The sequence below is a fragment of the Trachypithecus francoisi genome, unplaced genomic scaffold (assembly GCF_009764315.1).
Source record: "Trachypithecus francoisi isolate TF-2019V2 unplaced genomic scaffold, Tfra_2.0 Lachesis_group10, whole genome shotgun sequence".
Lineage (NCBI taxonomy): Eukaryota > Metazoa > Chordata > Mammalia > Primates > Cercopithecidae > Trachypithecus > Trachypithecus francoisi.
This window is the reverse complement of record NW_022681455.1, coordinates 130,210,019-130,224,801: the sequence shown is the minus strand read 5'-3', so window position 1 is coordinate 130,224,801 and position 14,783 is coordinate 130,210,019. Positions and strand designations below refer to the sequence as shown.

General features: G+C 50.1%; 1 protein-coding gene across 5 annotated transcripts in view; it reads left to right on the top strand.

Annotated features, from left to right (window-relative positions):
• LOC117088237 (ankyrin repeat domain-containing protein 11-like) overlaps positions 1 to 14,783 on the top strand; it is a 188,318-nt gene that overhangs the window by 119,918 nt on the left and 53,617 nt on the right. Inside the window, exon 1 of one of the 5 annotated variants that reach the window (XM_033219384.1) lies at positions 11,972 to 12,303. The exons of the other annotated variants lie outside the window; for them this stretch is intronic. The gene's annotated coding sequence lies outside the window, so the exon portion shown is untranslated. Of the gene's footprint in view, positions 1 to 11,971; positions 12,304 to 14,783 lie in introns of those variants that run through there. 5 annotated transcript variants of the gene reach the window in all.

Here is a 14,783-nt window from a genome sequence, read left to right as displayed (position 1 = left end):
GTTGTTTTTGTTTAGTTCAACGATTAAATTGCTTCACAGTCTTGGGTAAATGTCTTCACTTTCCAGTTGCATTGGACAATCTGTGAAGGCCTTTTCTATTGCTTCTGTCTTTCCCACAGGGCCTCCCCTCAGAAGGGCTTTACTTGAGCCCCGGTGATCTGCAGTGGTAGGAGAGTTCTTTGTGACAGTGATAATGGGGACAGAGGAACGATAACTTGAAGATTCTTTCCTTGCAGTGAACACATGTACTGTGTGTGCTGTGCCTTCCTCGGGCTGTGTGTACATAGGCAGGCACACACCAGTCAGCTTGTGTTCTGGGCGTGACACTCTCACATGTACTGTGCGCGCTGTGCCTTCCTCGGGGTGTGTGTACGTAGGTGTGTGTGCCTGCCTACATACACACCCCCGGAGAAGGCATAACACACACACACCTACGTACACACACCCCGAGGAGGGCACAGCACGCACACCAGTCAGCTTGCGTCCTGTGCGTGACTCTCTGAGGTGGACTGGGTCACTTGGGAGATTCCGGGGTCCATGAATGGGGACCGCTGATGAAAGGGCAGTGCAAGAGCTGTAGGAAATGGCTTTCAGTGAGTCCTGCCGCAGGGTGACTTTCTCACTCTAACCATGTGTTTAACTTTCCGTGGGGAAATGTTTTCAGTCACAGAATCGGAGAGAACAGTGTCCCGGGCCCCGGGCTCAGCGTTGACTGGCATTTGGCCAACTTGGGCTGATCCATCTCCTCCTTGCACTTGTTCGGGTTTTCGATAATATTTTTCTTTCTTTAAACATTTTTTAATTTTAGTATTTTAACTTTTAGTATTAATATCTTAATGTTAGTATTTTAGTAAATCTCAGACATCAGCTTGTTTTACCAGCACATTTCAGTGGCATCTCTGTCAGCTGGAAACCTTCACAAGCCGTGGACTTCGCTCTCTTCACAGTGACTCAGTGGCAGCTGGTGCCGCACACTGTCTCTGACTCTGCCTGCCACAGCCTTTCTGACCCCGTCCGTGCCGTGAGGGGCAGCTCTGTGGCTCGGGCTCTCCACACCGGTGGCAGGCCCTGCAGTGGTGGCCGCATCCATCGCTGGGTGCTGCTGCCGCCCCCGCCTGCCCCAAAGCCCCTCTTAATCTCAGCGAGAGGCTCAGGCTGCAGGAGGACGCGTGGCTCTTTCCCCAGCTGTAAGTGTCAGGGTCAGTCTCACCGTGTGCTGCCGCTGCTTTTCCTCCTGGGGGTGGGCTCTGGTCCTTCTTCCCAGGCCAGGTTGTAAAGTTGCCCATGTGTGCATGTGAGGGCCGGGTGCCCTCTGTGGTGGTCCTTGTGGTTCCTGAGTCGCCCGTGTGTGCACATGAGGGCTGGGTGCCCGCCGTGGTGATCCTTGTGGTTTCTCAGTCCACCTGGGGACCCCTGGTTTCCGTGTGAGTGCTCAGTCCCGGCTTCACCATGTTCTTGGCCTGCGACAAACAGGTCCCGTCTTCAGCACCTCTGTGGGTTCTTCCTTCCAGCTGATTTCTGTGGAGCAGCCTCCTGTTCTGTAACAGGGCAGTCTCCACACCCCAGACCCCCTTTCCTCTCCGTCTAGTCATCCTGAGGGGTGTAGGGGGGTCCGCATCGCCCTCCACACCCCTCCTGGGGTGCCATCACATGAGCAGGGAGTATGCAGCATCCTCGAATGTGGGGAGCAGCGCCTGCCTGGATCTTCCTGCAGCATGGTGGAATCTGAGTTGGCCTGGTCCTTGAGAGAACTTGTCCGTGGGTGGTATACAGACTACGGACCACAGAGCCTGGACACCAGGGAGAAGTTGCTGGTGTCAGTGGCCCCTTCTGTGGCTCCGGCCTCCATGCACCAAGCACCTGGACACCTGTCTCTGCAGGGAACGACTTGATTTAAACAACATAAAACTACACCAAATGGTAGAATGGACACTGGCAGTGCTCGTCTGTCATCTGTTTCTTATTCTTTATTTGTCTCTGTTCCATGAGAAGTGCCCAGTGGTGTCATGTTGAACCTACCCCTCTGTGTAACAGGTGGCTTTTCTTCAGTGAGTATTTGTGAAAGAGTGTTGGGAGGTAGTGAGAGTCATTGCATATTTTTCTGGCATTTCCTTGGTGGGACCAGCCACTTATGTGCACCCTGAAAGTCAAGACTCACGTCCTGTCTTCCCCCTCGGCGGTTTTCAGTAAGTGAGCACGTAGTCGAACTTTCTCACCTGAATGAGTCTCATTTGTCATGAGATGGAGCAGCTGATAACATCATTGCCAAACACATTTTTCTCCACCAGGAGATCTCAAACAAGGGACGGAGCCTGCGGTTGTCTCGTGGTGTCTGCAGGGCTCAGTTCTCGGGTGTCTCGTGGCGCCTGCAGGGTTCTTTTCTTGGGTGTGTTGAGTGCTGTGGGGTGAATGGAGGGGAGGCTTGGCCTTTTGAGAGGCTTCTGTACTGAGCACTCAGGAACCGGCCTGGGGGTCATCTGGGGCTGACGTTGGCAGGGAGGTTGCTGCCACCTTTGGCTGCCTCTGACCAATGTCATGGAAACCTTTCCCAGCACAGCAGTCACCGTGATGAAAGCTCCCTTCCGGTCTCAGGTCCTGCCGTGGAGGAGCAAGGCCAGGTGGGTGCAGGTCAGGGGAGGATGCTGAGCTCACCTGGGGGTCCTCGGCTTCAGTCGGTCATTTGTCAAATGTGTGTGGAGACTCTAGCTGCCTGGAAGGCCCTGTGGTCGCTGCTGGGCTGTTTCCATCAGCAGGAGTGTGGCGTGTGCTCCAGGCCTCTGGTCTTCTCTTTGCTCAGTTGGGGGAATTTGCCTCAAGGCCCCAGGTGTCATCTTGCAGGAGCCTTTTGCTATCTTTGTCCTGGATAATGGCAGGAGGGCTCAGGATCCTGTAGGATCCTAACTGGGCCCAGGGTGTGGCTGGGGCTTCGTCCATGACGCTGGGGCAGGTACCGGGCGTACGTCTCTCCCCTTCTGGGCTGCACTATGGCTCACACCTCCTTCCAGAAACATCTGATCATCCTCAGAGTCGCCATATAGTTGGACACAGGCCCACATTAAAGTACACGCTGGCCACCCCTGGACGCGGGCCTCCCCTGCCTGAGTCCTGAGAAGAAAAAGCTCCACCCCAGCTCCAGGGGATGGAGGGGTGTGAGGAAGAATGAAAAGAGCATTTTATTGAGTCCAGTCCTTTTCTAGTTGAACAGCAGTGTGTCTTCTTCCTGCCATCCCTGGTATTCTTCCACAGTGAGAGCTCCGAAGCTGGACGGTTTGCATCCTCCTTACTGGCCCTTCCTAAAGAGGCCAGGCTCCAGCCTCTCTGAGCTTCCATTCTGCAGCTGGGGTTTGAGGTGGGCTGGGCTCCCTGTGTTTGGTTTTTGTTTGTTTTCTTCTGAGATAATCGTAGATCACATGAGATGAAAGAAATAACAGGAAGCAGTCCCTTGTACACTTTGCCGAGCTTCCCCAGTGGTGGCATTTTGCACACTGAACGGTATCACCCTTAGGGTGTATGTCGGCATTGATGAAACCCTCTGGTCTCAGTCAGACACCTGTTTCACCCTTACTTGGAAGGGGTATTGAGTTCTGTACAGTTGATCACAGATGCAGATTCCTGTGTCCGACAGTCAGGACCTTAAAACCCTCCATCACCACAAGGATCCCCTGGTTGTCCTTCTGTGACCACACCCCCTCCCCTCCCAGGATCCTCTTTCCACCCTGGCAACCACTAGTCTTGTTTTCTGTCTGTGGATTTATCTGCCTATTCCAGACGTTCATGTGAAGGACAGTCCGTGGGCCTTTGTGTCTGATACGGCTGAGCTTGGTGCTGTCGAGGCGTACCCAAGCTGCGGCAGGCGTCAGAGCACAGCCCTCCCTGTGGCAGGGTCATGCGGATCGTGCACCCATCGTCTGATGGACACTTGAATGGTCTCCTCTGTTTGGCCCTTGGTAGTGCTGCTGTGAACACGGGCATGTGATTGTTGTGGAGACTTGTCGGCATTTCTCAGGCATACCTAGGTGGAGATCGCCGTACTGCCTTTTGTTTGGAGACCAGTCCTTTGAAGATTCTTGTTTCATATTCTCCTTTGGGAAAACTTCTTGGGGTTGGGTGCTTACGGTGTGGTTTGTCCTTTCTAGGGTAGATTGTCAGGCCAGAGCTAGGTAGCGATGCAGTAATTCTGGGAGCGGCCGTGGGCTTGCTGGGAAGGGCTGCCAGTGGAGGTTCTCCCAATCTGCTGCTCACATCTTGATTGACTCCCAAGTCCCTATGCAACCCATGTTCCCTCCAGGTGAGCACGAAGACCTGCTCTTACAGTCCCACCGCCTCTTTGTTCTGTGCGCCTTTTTTTAGTTTTTGGGAACAGGGTCTTGCTGTGCCTCAGGCTCGAGTGCAGTGGCTTGGTCAGGACTCACTGCGGCCTCAACCTCCTGGGCTCAAGCGATCCCACCTGTCTCCGGAGCAGCTGAAACCACAGGCGTGTACTACCACACCTGACTAATTTTTGTATTTTTTATAGAAATGGGGTCCCACTGTGTTACCTAGGCTGGTCTTGAGCTCCTGGGCCGAAGCAATTGTACTCCTTCAGCTTTCCAAAATGTTGGGATTACAGATGTGAGCAATGGCACCCAGCTTTTGTTGTTGTTGTTTTCAGCTGTGTGTTTTTATTGCCGTCTTTTCCCTTAGAGCAAAAAATTAAATTGAGAGCAAGAGAAAATGCTGCACAAAAGAAGCTCTGGGCCGGGCACGGTGGCTCACACCTATAATCCCGGCACTTTGGAGACCGAGGCAGGTGGATCACGAGGTCAGGAGTTCAAGACCAGCTTGGCCAAGATGGTGAAACCCCGTCTCTACTAAAAAAAAAAAAATACAAAAATTAGCCGGGCACCGCAGCAGGCACCTGTAATCCTAGCTACTCAGGAGGCTGGGGCAGGAGAATCGCATGTAACCTGAGAGGCGGAGGTTGCAGTGAGCTGAGATCGTGCCACTGCACTCCAGCCTGGGCGACAGAGCGATAATCTGTATCCAGAAAAACAAAAAAAGCTCGAAAACATGTTAAGTGTGGACAGAGTATGTTGGGATTGTTGAAATCTGGTCTGATGTAGGCCTTATTTTTTTTAAACCAATGAGTAGTGTAGTGAGCACTGTGAACAAAACTAGAAACCAGATAAACACAGCGTTTTCTGATAAGCATAGCACAGCAATTGGTTGTAAGGACAATTTCTTTTTTTGTTTGTTTTGAGAGAGAGAGAGAGACTTGTTCTGTCGCCCACACTAGAGTGCAGTGGTGCAATCATGGCTCACTGCAGACTTGACCTCCTGGACTCAAGTGATCCTCCCACCTCAGCCTCTGGAGTAGCCGGTACCACAGGCACACCACTGTGCCTGGCTGATTTTTGTTTTTTGTAGAGAGAGGGTTTCGCCGTGTTGCCCAAGCTCCCCCACCTGCCTTTGAACAAGTTGTAGTTTGCAAGAGGCAGCAGCAGGTGGACATGCATCTGCTGGGTGTAGTCAGGATGGGATGTGTGGAGCTGTACTCACCAATTTGCAAAGAACCTGCAGCTGTTGCTCCTTGGAGCCTTTGGAAGCTTTCCAGGTTGGTCGGTCAAGGGGAGGTTTTGTGCCATGGAGGATTTGTAGAGGCCCCCAGGCAATATGAACTTGTCAGGTGAGGAGGGATGAGTCAGGAACAGGGTAGAGGGGAGCAGGCCGCAGGGACTGGTGTGTGCTGTGGCCTGAGAGGGAGTGTGGGTGACCATGGCAGCTGCACACTCCAGGTTGTTTGAAAGTGTCGCTCCCCTGAGTTGCTGGCTAAGATTGCGTTGCGCATCAGTGGAAGCAGTGGTGTGAGGTCTGCTGCTCTGGGCACCACCACTGTGCTCAGGAGGAGGGGCTCCCGGTACTGCTAGGCCAGCGCTGGCCCCTGCGGCAAGAATCTGGAGCAGCCCTCCACCCACCCCTGAGAGAATGCTGACCTCCCACATGGAACGGACACTTGTGTTTTGATGTGAGACACCAAGGGGGCTGTGTGGACTGTCCCCCTTCACTGAGGTGCCTGCTCTTCCTCACCAATGGGTGTGGGGTGGAGAGTTGAGGCAGTGAGTCTCTGGTGGGTCTCGGGGCGGCATCTTGGAATCTGTCATAGAGGAGAGGGCGTCCTAGCAGAAGGAGCCATGGCTGGGCATCCAGCCTGCACACTGGCAAAGCTGCAGGCCAGGGGCTGGCAAACCACAGTCAGTGGACCTAATCCAGCCTGTGGTCTGTCTTTGTACAACCAGATTGCGAAGGAGGGTCTTCTCTTTCTTCAAGGGTTGTTCACAGCAGCCGCAGGATGATGTGACAGAGGCCGTAAGTGGCTTGCAAAGCCCAAAGTGTGTCATCTGGACCCTTCCAGAAAGCCTTCGCTGACCTCTGCCCTGGGTGCCCCTGCAAGTGGGACTTGGTGTACCCATAGCCCACATTCAAGAGAGCTGCTTTGTTAGGGCCGAGTCATGGATGTTAGGACCGGTCCAGTTGACCGCGCCACAGCACTGTCTAGACGTGTCTCAGCACCCTCATGACAGGTCCAGGAAATGGCTCGGGTTAGCCAAGGCAAGATGGCAGCCTTTTCAACAAGAGTCTGCTGATGGCAGCAAGTGGAAACCAGACGATCATGAAACTGGGTTTCTCACAGCACCTCACACCAGTCAGCATGGCTGTTACTAGAAAGTCAAAAAATAACAGATGCTGGCGAGTCTGTGGATTGAAGGGAGCACTTATACACTGTGGGCTGGAGTGTAAATCAGTTCAACCCTGTGGAAAGCAGTATGGTGATTCCTCAAAAAGCTAAAACCAGAACTACCATTTGACCCTAGCATTCCCGTTGCTGAGTATATACCCAGAGGAATAGAAATCATTCTACCACAAAGACACATGCAGGCAAATGTCCATTGCAGCACCATTCACAGAGAAAGACATGGAATCCACCTGAGTATCCATCAGTGACAGATTGGATAAAGAAAATGCGGTGCATATACATCATGGAATACTATGCAGCCATAAAAAGGGGTGAGATCATGTATTTTGTGAAACATGGATAGATCCTGGAGGCCGTCATCCTTAACAAACTAATGCAGGGACAGAAAACCAAATACTGCAGGTTGTCACTTATGAGTGGGAACTAAATGATGAGAACACACGGACACAGAAAGGGAACGCAGACACTGGGATCCGCTTGAGGACGGGGTGGGAGGAGGGAGAGGAACAGAAAAATTAACTGCTGGGTACTGGGCTTAATCCCTGGATGATGAAATAATCTGTTCAACGAATGCCCGTGACATAGTTTACTATATAATAAACCTGCACCCTGAACCTGAAGCAAAGTTAAAAAAACAAAGGTGGGTTTCTGTGGAGAGACCGCCTGCGCCTGTTTCGTATTTCCGTGGACACTGCCCAGGAGGAATTGTGGTGAAAGCCCCTACCTGGCTTGCTGCTCTTCCCTCTCTTGAGTGAACATCCCTGCTTTTAAATTGTTAGGGCGCACACAAGACATACGAGCTTGGAAATATTTTGAAAGCGAGTTTCAGAAAATCTGGAGCCATTTCTCGTGCAGAGTGTCTTAGTAGCGTGGTAAGGCTACGCCCTGTGGGACCACGCGCAGGCCTCTCATCTGGGCAGCTCCCCTGCACCCTGGTTGGGCTCAGTAGCTCTCACTCTTGTGTGCAAGGATGTCTCTGTGTTCTGTGCTCTGCAGCCAGTGATTCGGCCTCATGCTGTTTAATGTGAGAGCTCTGCCTCTGCTGATGGAAACGTTAGGAGGTGATTACACAAGGCTTTAGACTGCATGATAAGATGGCCTGGGATTGAAAGTATGTGTCTTGTCAAACAGAGTCGGAGGTTTCTGAAATTCCATATGTATCTTCTCTACAAAAACCAGCTCTGGAACTTCCCCTGTCTCCAGGCTTTTCAGCCACTTTAAGAATTCAGTTCTCGGGCCCGGCGCGGTGGCTCAAGCCTGTAATCCTAGCACTTTGGGAGGCCGAGACGGGTGGATCACGAGGTCAGGAGATCGAGACCATCCTGGCTAACACGGTGAAATCCCGTCTCTACTAAAAACTACAAAAAAAAAAAAAAAAACTAGCCGGGCGAGGTGGTGGCGCCTGTAGTCCCAGCTACCTGGGAGGCTGAAGCAGGAGAATGGCGTGAACCCAGGAGGCGGAGCTTGCAGTGAGCTGAGATCCGGCCACAGCACTCCAACCTGGGTGACAGAGCAAGACGCCGTCTCAAAAAATAATAATAATAATAATTCAGTTCTCTGACCAGCCCACAAAATAGGCCATTTTATTAAATCTTGATTATTTTGGCTTCCAGACTTGTTACCTATAAAACAGATTTCATAGCATCCTCCAGAAAGCTTGGGAAGCATCTTACAATGTGATATCCATGCCAAAATTTGAAAATTAACATAGTGTTGTTCATTTGGCTTCATAAGAAATGATCTCACAGGTATTCAGCATTCGTTGAGGCTTTTCCCTGGGCTGTCTACTTGCCAGGCTGTCGGAACAGCTGCAGTGGGATCAGGTTGGCCGTGGTGCTGACCCAGCTTCCACTTGGAGCCGAGATGAGGTTGTGTGATTCTGAGTAGTGTTTACGGTCTGACAGGGAACAGTGTGCGATAGGGCAAGCTTGTCCAGCCCACGGCCCACGGTGGCTTTGAATGTGGCCCAACACGAATTTGTAAACGTTAACAAGATTTTTTCTAAGCTTATCAGCTGTTGTTAGCATTGGTGTATTTTGTGTGTGGCCCAAGCCAGTTCTTCTTCCAGTGTGATCCGGGGAGGTGAAAAGGTTGGACACCCTGCGTTCGGGTCTGACTGCACAGTGCTGTTTTGAGGGTGATTAGGTTAAGAAAAATACGCCGAAAGGCTCCACTCTGTTTGGAATTAAATATGTGTTTAAGTAGCATCTCATACAAGGTGGTTCTTCCTGTGAGTAGGATGTGTTTCAGGTACCTTGTGGCGTGACAACCGTCCCGATACGTGGTGTCTTAAGAAAATCATGGTTTGTGCGTCCTCATAATGCTTTTGTTGCCTGGTGGTTTTCTGCTGGTCATGCCTGGATCACTCATGAGGCTGCAGGAGGCTCACAGGGCTGAATCCATGTCATACTTCAGTCTGTGTGGGTCCTCACGTGTTGCTTGAGGGCACAGGTGGAAGTGGCAGGGTCCTTTTTTTTCTTCCTTTTCTTTTGCATGGCCTTCCAGTGAATGAGTGAGTGAGTGTGTGTGTGTGTGTTTTAAATCATTGTGTCACTTGGTCAGCTGGGCGGGAATGCAGTGGTACAGTGATAGCTCACCACACCCTCCAACTCCTGGGCTCAAGCTGTCCTCCTGCCTCAGGCTCCTGAGTTGCTGGGACTACAGGCGTGTATGCCATCGTACCTGGGTCATGTTTTGATTTTTTTTATAGAGACAGGGTTTTGCCACGATGGCCAGGCTGGTCTTGAACTTTTTGCCTCAGTCAGTCCTCCTTGCCGCAGCCTCCTAAAGTGCTGGGCTCACAGGCATGGGCCACCGTGTAGGGCTGGCACTCCACTTCCTGGCTGGGACCCGCAAGCCGTGTTCCAGTCCACCACAGAGAGTGTGTGGGTTTCGCAGGGGCCTGGGCCACATACACAGAAAGCAGTGTGTGGCGCTTGGTGGACATCAAGTGAGCGAGGCTTGGCACACAGAGTGCTTTTGAATTTGACAGAATGCAAAGAAAGTTTTGGTGGTTTTTCCTAGATGCTGGACTCAGAATTGTGAACTAATTTTTTTTTTTTCCTGTAGAGATTTCAAAACTTTGCAAGACTGAATCTTAATCCTTGGCTGGCATTTAAGCATAAATAACGCATTCGCATGCATTGTCAAATACAGGGTGAGTTCAGAGACTACTTCGGAAGGTAGAATGAAAGAAAAAACGTTAAATGAAAACCTATTTCTGATCAGAATTCTTTTATCTGGAAACATCATGTATTTTTTATAAACAGGGAGAGGCATGTTCCCAGCTGTGTGAAATGCTTGTTCCCTGGTGCCGTAAAGAAACAGCACTTGAACGTAAATTTAATTACCTCAGCAAGGCCAGTTTTATACTTTCTGCAGAAAGGGTACGCTCGGCAGCAGCTTTGCCACGAGAGCACAACAGACAAAGGAGGGTCATTTACAACCTGAGGCGTCCACCCTACTGTTGTGTCCGGTTTCCAGCGGCTGGAACGGGACCTCACGTTCTGTATTTGTCCCGATTGGCTGCAACTTAGAACGTTTTTAAAAGAGGCAAAGGCAGAGGAGAACAAAGGAAGGAGGAAGTCAGTTGTGGAATGCTGGGAAAGGTAAAAACACCTTCAAATAAGGAAGAGAACCTAATGTTTGCTTGGACCAGTATAAGCATGCCAGGGCAAGTATTTAGGCCAAATTGTGGGAGTTAAGAATATAAAGTACAGTGATTTCTTTATTATGGCTAGCAGATATTTAAGAATGTTAGCACAGGTCTTTGAATAAATTTTGCTTTTAAGAGAAGTTACTATTTATTTTTAGTTAGATGGGGAGAAAAGTCTTTGAAGAGGAACCTCTACTTTTTACACAGCTGAGATGTGTGCTTCGTCCAGTGTCTCTGGTGCTGGACACATGGGTCCAGTCACATGGGATTGAGTACCGTCCCTTCCGGCTTCAGTGCTGTTCTCTTCATTCTGTAGCTGTGCAATGTAGGTCTGAGTCTAAATGGAGCTTTCAGACACTCTCTCCAGCTCAGATTTTGGTTCTGCTTCCGGTCAGCAAGGACTGTTGGCTGTGCAGGGTGTCGTCAGGTTTCGCTCAGGCAGACAGAAGAGACTCTTCATCCCTAGCAGTGGGAGCTGCTTGCGCTGGGCTCCTGAAAAGCGTGTGTGCCGTTCCGTTTGTCCAGTGGCTGTTTCAGAAGGGGAAGAATAAGGGAGTTGGTGTTTCCGAAGAGTAAAACAGAAATTCCCTAATCCACTCACATTTGTTAACCCACATGTCAGATTGGACAAATAATCGTATCTCGTGTTGAAACTCACATCTTTTACAAAACTTTTAGTGCGTTTAATGGAACATACCTGAGGAGCAGTTGAGGGTTAGTCTGGCTTGCCCCTTCCCATAAATTCAGGGTCCTCCTGCCTGGAGCTACTCTCACAGGCCCCTGTCCGCCCATCCAGGGTTTTGCGAGGCTGTGCCAGCTCACACCCCATTGCTGCCCCGCCTGACCTTTACTGTCCCTCTGAGAGGCACGCAGTTTTGAAGGTCTTGTCTAGAGTGAGGTTTTTTTTGGTTGTTGTTGTTGTTTTGTTTTTTAATGTTTAGGGTTAATTTTCCCAAGCTTAAATCTTTTTACTTTGTACTTCTCCCTGAGTCCTTAGGGACACTTATCTTCATAACTTGTGATCCTTGAGCTTGAAAGTGATATTTCTGGGTGGGGATCTTCTACTCATTGGTGTTTCAGTAGGAGTGGAAGGTCTGCCCGGGCCTGTGTCCCTTGCCGGCAGTCCCACTACCCTCAGAGCAGCATTCTCCCAGCAGGGTGGGCCTCAGTGCTGCCTGGGCAGAGCCTTCTGGTGATGCGGATGTTTCTCAGCTGATTCTGTAGCATCACAACAGGAGGAGAAAACACTTGTTAATGGCTTGGGATATGTAAGTATGGAACATAAACAGGTGAGCTGGTGCAAACCCTAAGTTTCCAAGTGGAATGATGATGAAGACAGTCACCTGGCCTGAATGAGGCAGCTCACCCTCAGTGGTCTGTGCTGGCCCCCAGAGAATTGCAGCTGGGGTGTCTCGCTGCAGCACCCTCGCCTGGCACTGGGATGATTCTGTGTGTGCCGAGGCCAAGGCCTACATCACCCTGTTTCCTGCTGCTTGGGGCAGGCCCTCTGCAGGAGGAAGAAGGGGGAGGTGTTGCTGGGGTTTCCTAAGGGGAGCGCAGAAGTGGTGGTTTAGGGTAACTGAGCAGGGTTTCAGACTTACAGGAAGAAGTGGGGGCCTCGCCAGGGTGCCGGAGCCTCATTTGTGATTGGGTTAACAGGTTTCCGCAGTGAGAGCAGGAGGTGCCATTGCAGCAGGGGCTGGGGTGGGCTGATCCTGGAGCCCAGGCTGCCCAGGTTTGGAGTCATCCACTGTGTGAGTTAATTGGATCCATCTGGATGTGAGACACGAGGAGCCTCTCACCCGATGTGAGCAGCAGCCAAGTCCCGATACAGGCCCGGTGCAGGGCAAGAGACGATGGATTCTGTTGAGGTTTGCAGGTCTTAACCACAGGCAGAGAGGCTATGACTGACCAGGTATTTTACTGTTCGGATCTTTCTTGGAGGCTTAACAGGAGTTTTTAGTGAATTGGAATCTTTTCTTCTCCTCCTCCTCCTCTCCGTAGCCCCTTGACAGACACACACACACCTGGAGTTCTGATAGGGAGTCCCCTTATGACAGGTGAAGTTGCTTACTCTTGGCCATAGATGTTCTAGGTTCCATACCATTAATTTCATCTTAGGTGCACCTGCTTCTAGAATGCTGTCATTCCTGACTTCATGCTTTGGTGCCCTTTTAGTGGGGAAATTGAATATTGAAACCACTGACATTGGCTAATGCACAGAACAATAATAGATCCATGGTTTTTCAGTCTTTTAAATTTTGTAGGATTTATGGTATATAGTTTCTCAGAATTTTGCTGTGTGTAATTTAATGTCATTTGTCATAAATGTTTATCGAGTGATTAAGATGGGTAAGTTGGGCATGGTGATGTTCACCTGTAGTCCCAGTTGCTTGGGAGACCAATTCGAGAGGATGGCCTGAACCTGGGAGTTTGAGGCCAGCCTGGGCAACATAGTGAAGCCCCATGTCTAAAAAAAAAAAAAAAGGGTAAGAGAATGTAGCCATAAAAATGAATGAGATCATATCTTTTGCGGGAACGTGGATGGAGCTGGAGGCTATTAGCCTCAGCAAACTAACTCAGGAACAGAAAACCAGATACTACGTGTTCCGACTTACAAGAGGGATCTACATGATAAGAACTTGGAAACACAGGGAAGGAAACACCAGACACGGGTGTCTACTTGAGGGGAGAGGGCGGGAGGAGGGAGAGGAGCAGAAAGGATAGCTATTGGATACTGGGCTTAGTACCTGGGTGATAAAATAACAAGTACGACCCCCCCCCCCGCTCTTGTGACATGTATTTGCTTTGGTAGCAAACTGTGACGTGTGCCCCCAAACCTAAAAGTTAAAAAATATATAAAATATGTGATGCTCATTTGGTATCCATGGCACTCTTTGTTCTTAGGGTTTTGTAGCTTTTACACAAGAATTGAATAAGAATTATCTTTCTGCATCACATAGAATGTAGTGTAGACTAAAATGCAAACATGTTCTACTGCTGGCTGTTGAGACTGGGATATGAAGTCCTTTAAAAGTGCCTTTTGTACAATTACCCAGTTCCTGCTTTGGTGTGGAGAGGCAGAGAGCTGGACAGCCGGCTACCTTCGTGGTAAAAGAGGCTGAAATGAGAAGCTCTGTGCCATTAATAACAGTTTTGGCCAGCAGCCAAGGCTCAGAGTGTGGGATTAGCCTGAACAATCAAGACTGTAGGGCCAGAACCAAGAGGTAGGCACGGTGAGGTCACAGTGCTGCCATCTGTGTCCCGGAGCAGTGGGGGCCGAGGGACCGCAGCAGACGGCTGTGCTGCTCCTTGGCGCGGTCTGGAAGGTCTTCCTGCTCCTCCGCTTCGGCTGGCTCCGGGGAGCTGGCCCGCAGTTCCCCACGAGTCTGCTTTTAAAGGGCTTGTACGTGCGATTGAATTGTATGGGAAATGGCTGCTCTGGGATTTTCTGGAGTCTTTACTAAAAATAAAGAAGCATACTCAAGCAGTTTGCGTCTAGCATTTGTTCTGTGCAGGCAGCATTCATGGTGAAGACGGTGTGTGTGGGACAGATCGCACTTCCGTGATCTTGTTTCAGATTTTTTGTTTTTTTGTTTTTTTCAGAATCAGTCTTTTAGATGAGGACAGTGAAAATGATGTTTTACGTATTTTGGAATATTAAAATTTGAAGTGGAGAAACACTTTGCTCTGTCAATACTTAATACTGAGGATTTAGACACATCTATAGCCTTGTCTTTACAAAACATAGAAACTTAGCCAGGTGTGGTGGTACATGCCTGTGGTCCCAGCTACTCTGGAGGCTGCAGTGGGAGGATCACTTGAGCCCAGGAGGTCAAGGCTGCAGTGAGCCATGATCACACCACTGGACTCCAGCCTGAGCAGCAGGGGGAGACCCTATTCTCCAAAAAAAGAAAAAAATATTTAATCAGGCAAAAACCAAACTATAACTAAAATGTAAGTGAGACGTGGGTTTCAGCGGCACAGGGGAAGCGGTTTGCATGCAAGGTTATCTAGGGCTGGGTGCAGCTGTGTCGTCCTCCACACGCAGGGCCAGCGAGGGCAGCTTTTGGGTTGACACATTAGCTGCAGGCAGCACCCTGGGTCAACAGGTGAAATCCAAGTCATTTTATGTATTTTATTATTTTAGAGTTTTTGTGAGTACGTGGGTGAATGTGTTCATGGGGTCCGTGAGACGTTTTGATACAGGCGTGCAGTGCACAGCGATGACACCATGGAAAATGGGTGTCCGTCTTCTCAACTAGTTACCCTTTGTGTTAGAAACAATCCAGTTACTAACCCAACTGAAAATTGGGTACCGGTGATATAGGCAGTTATCCACATGGCTCTTTGAAACGTGGTCACTAAGCTGTGCGTGTTTACAGACGTGGAACC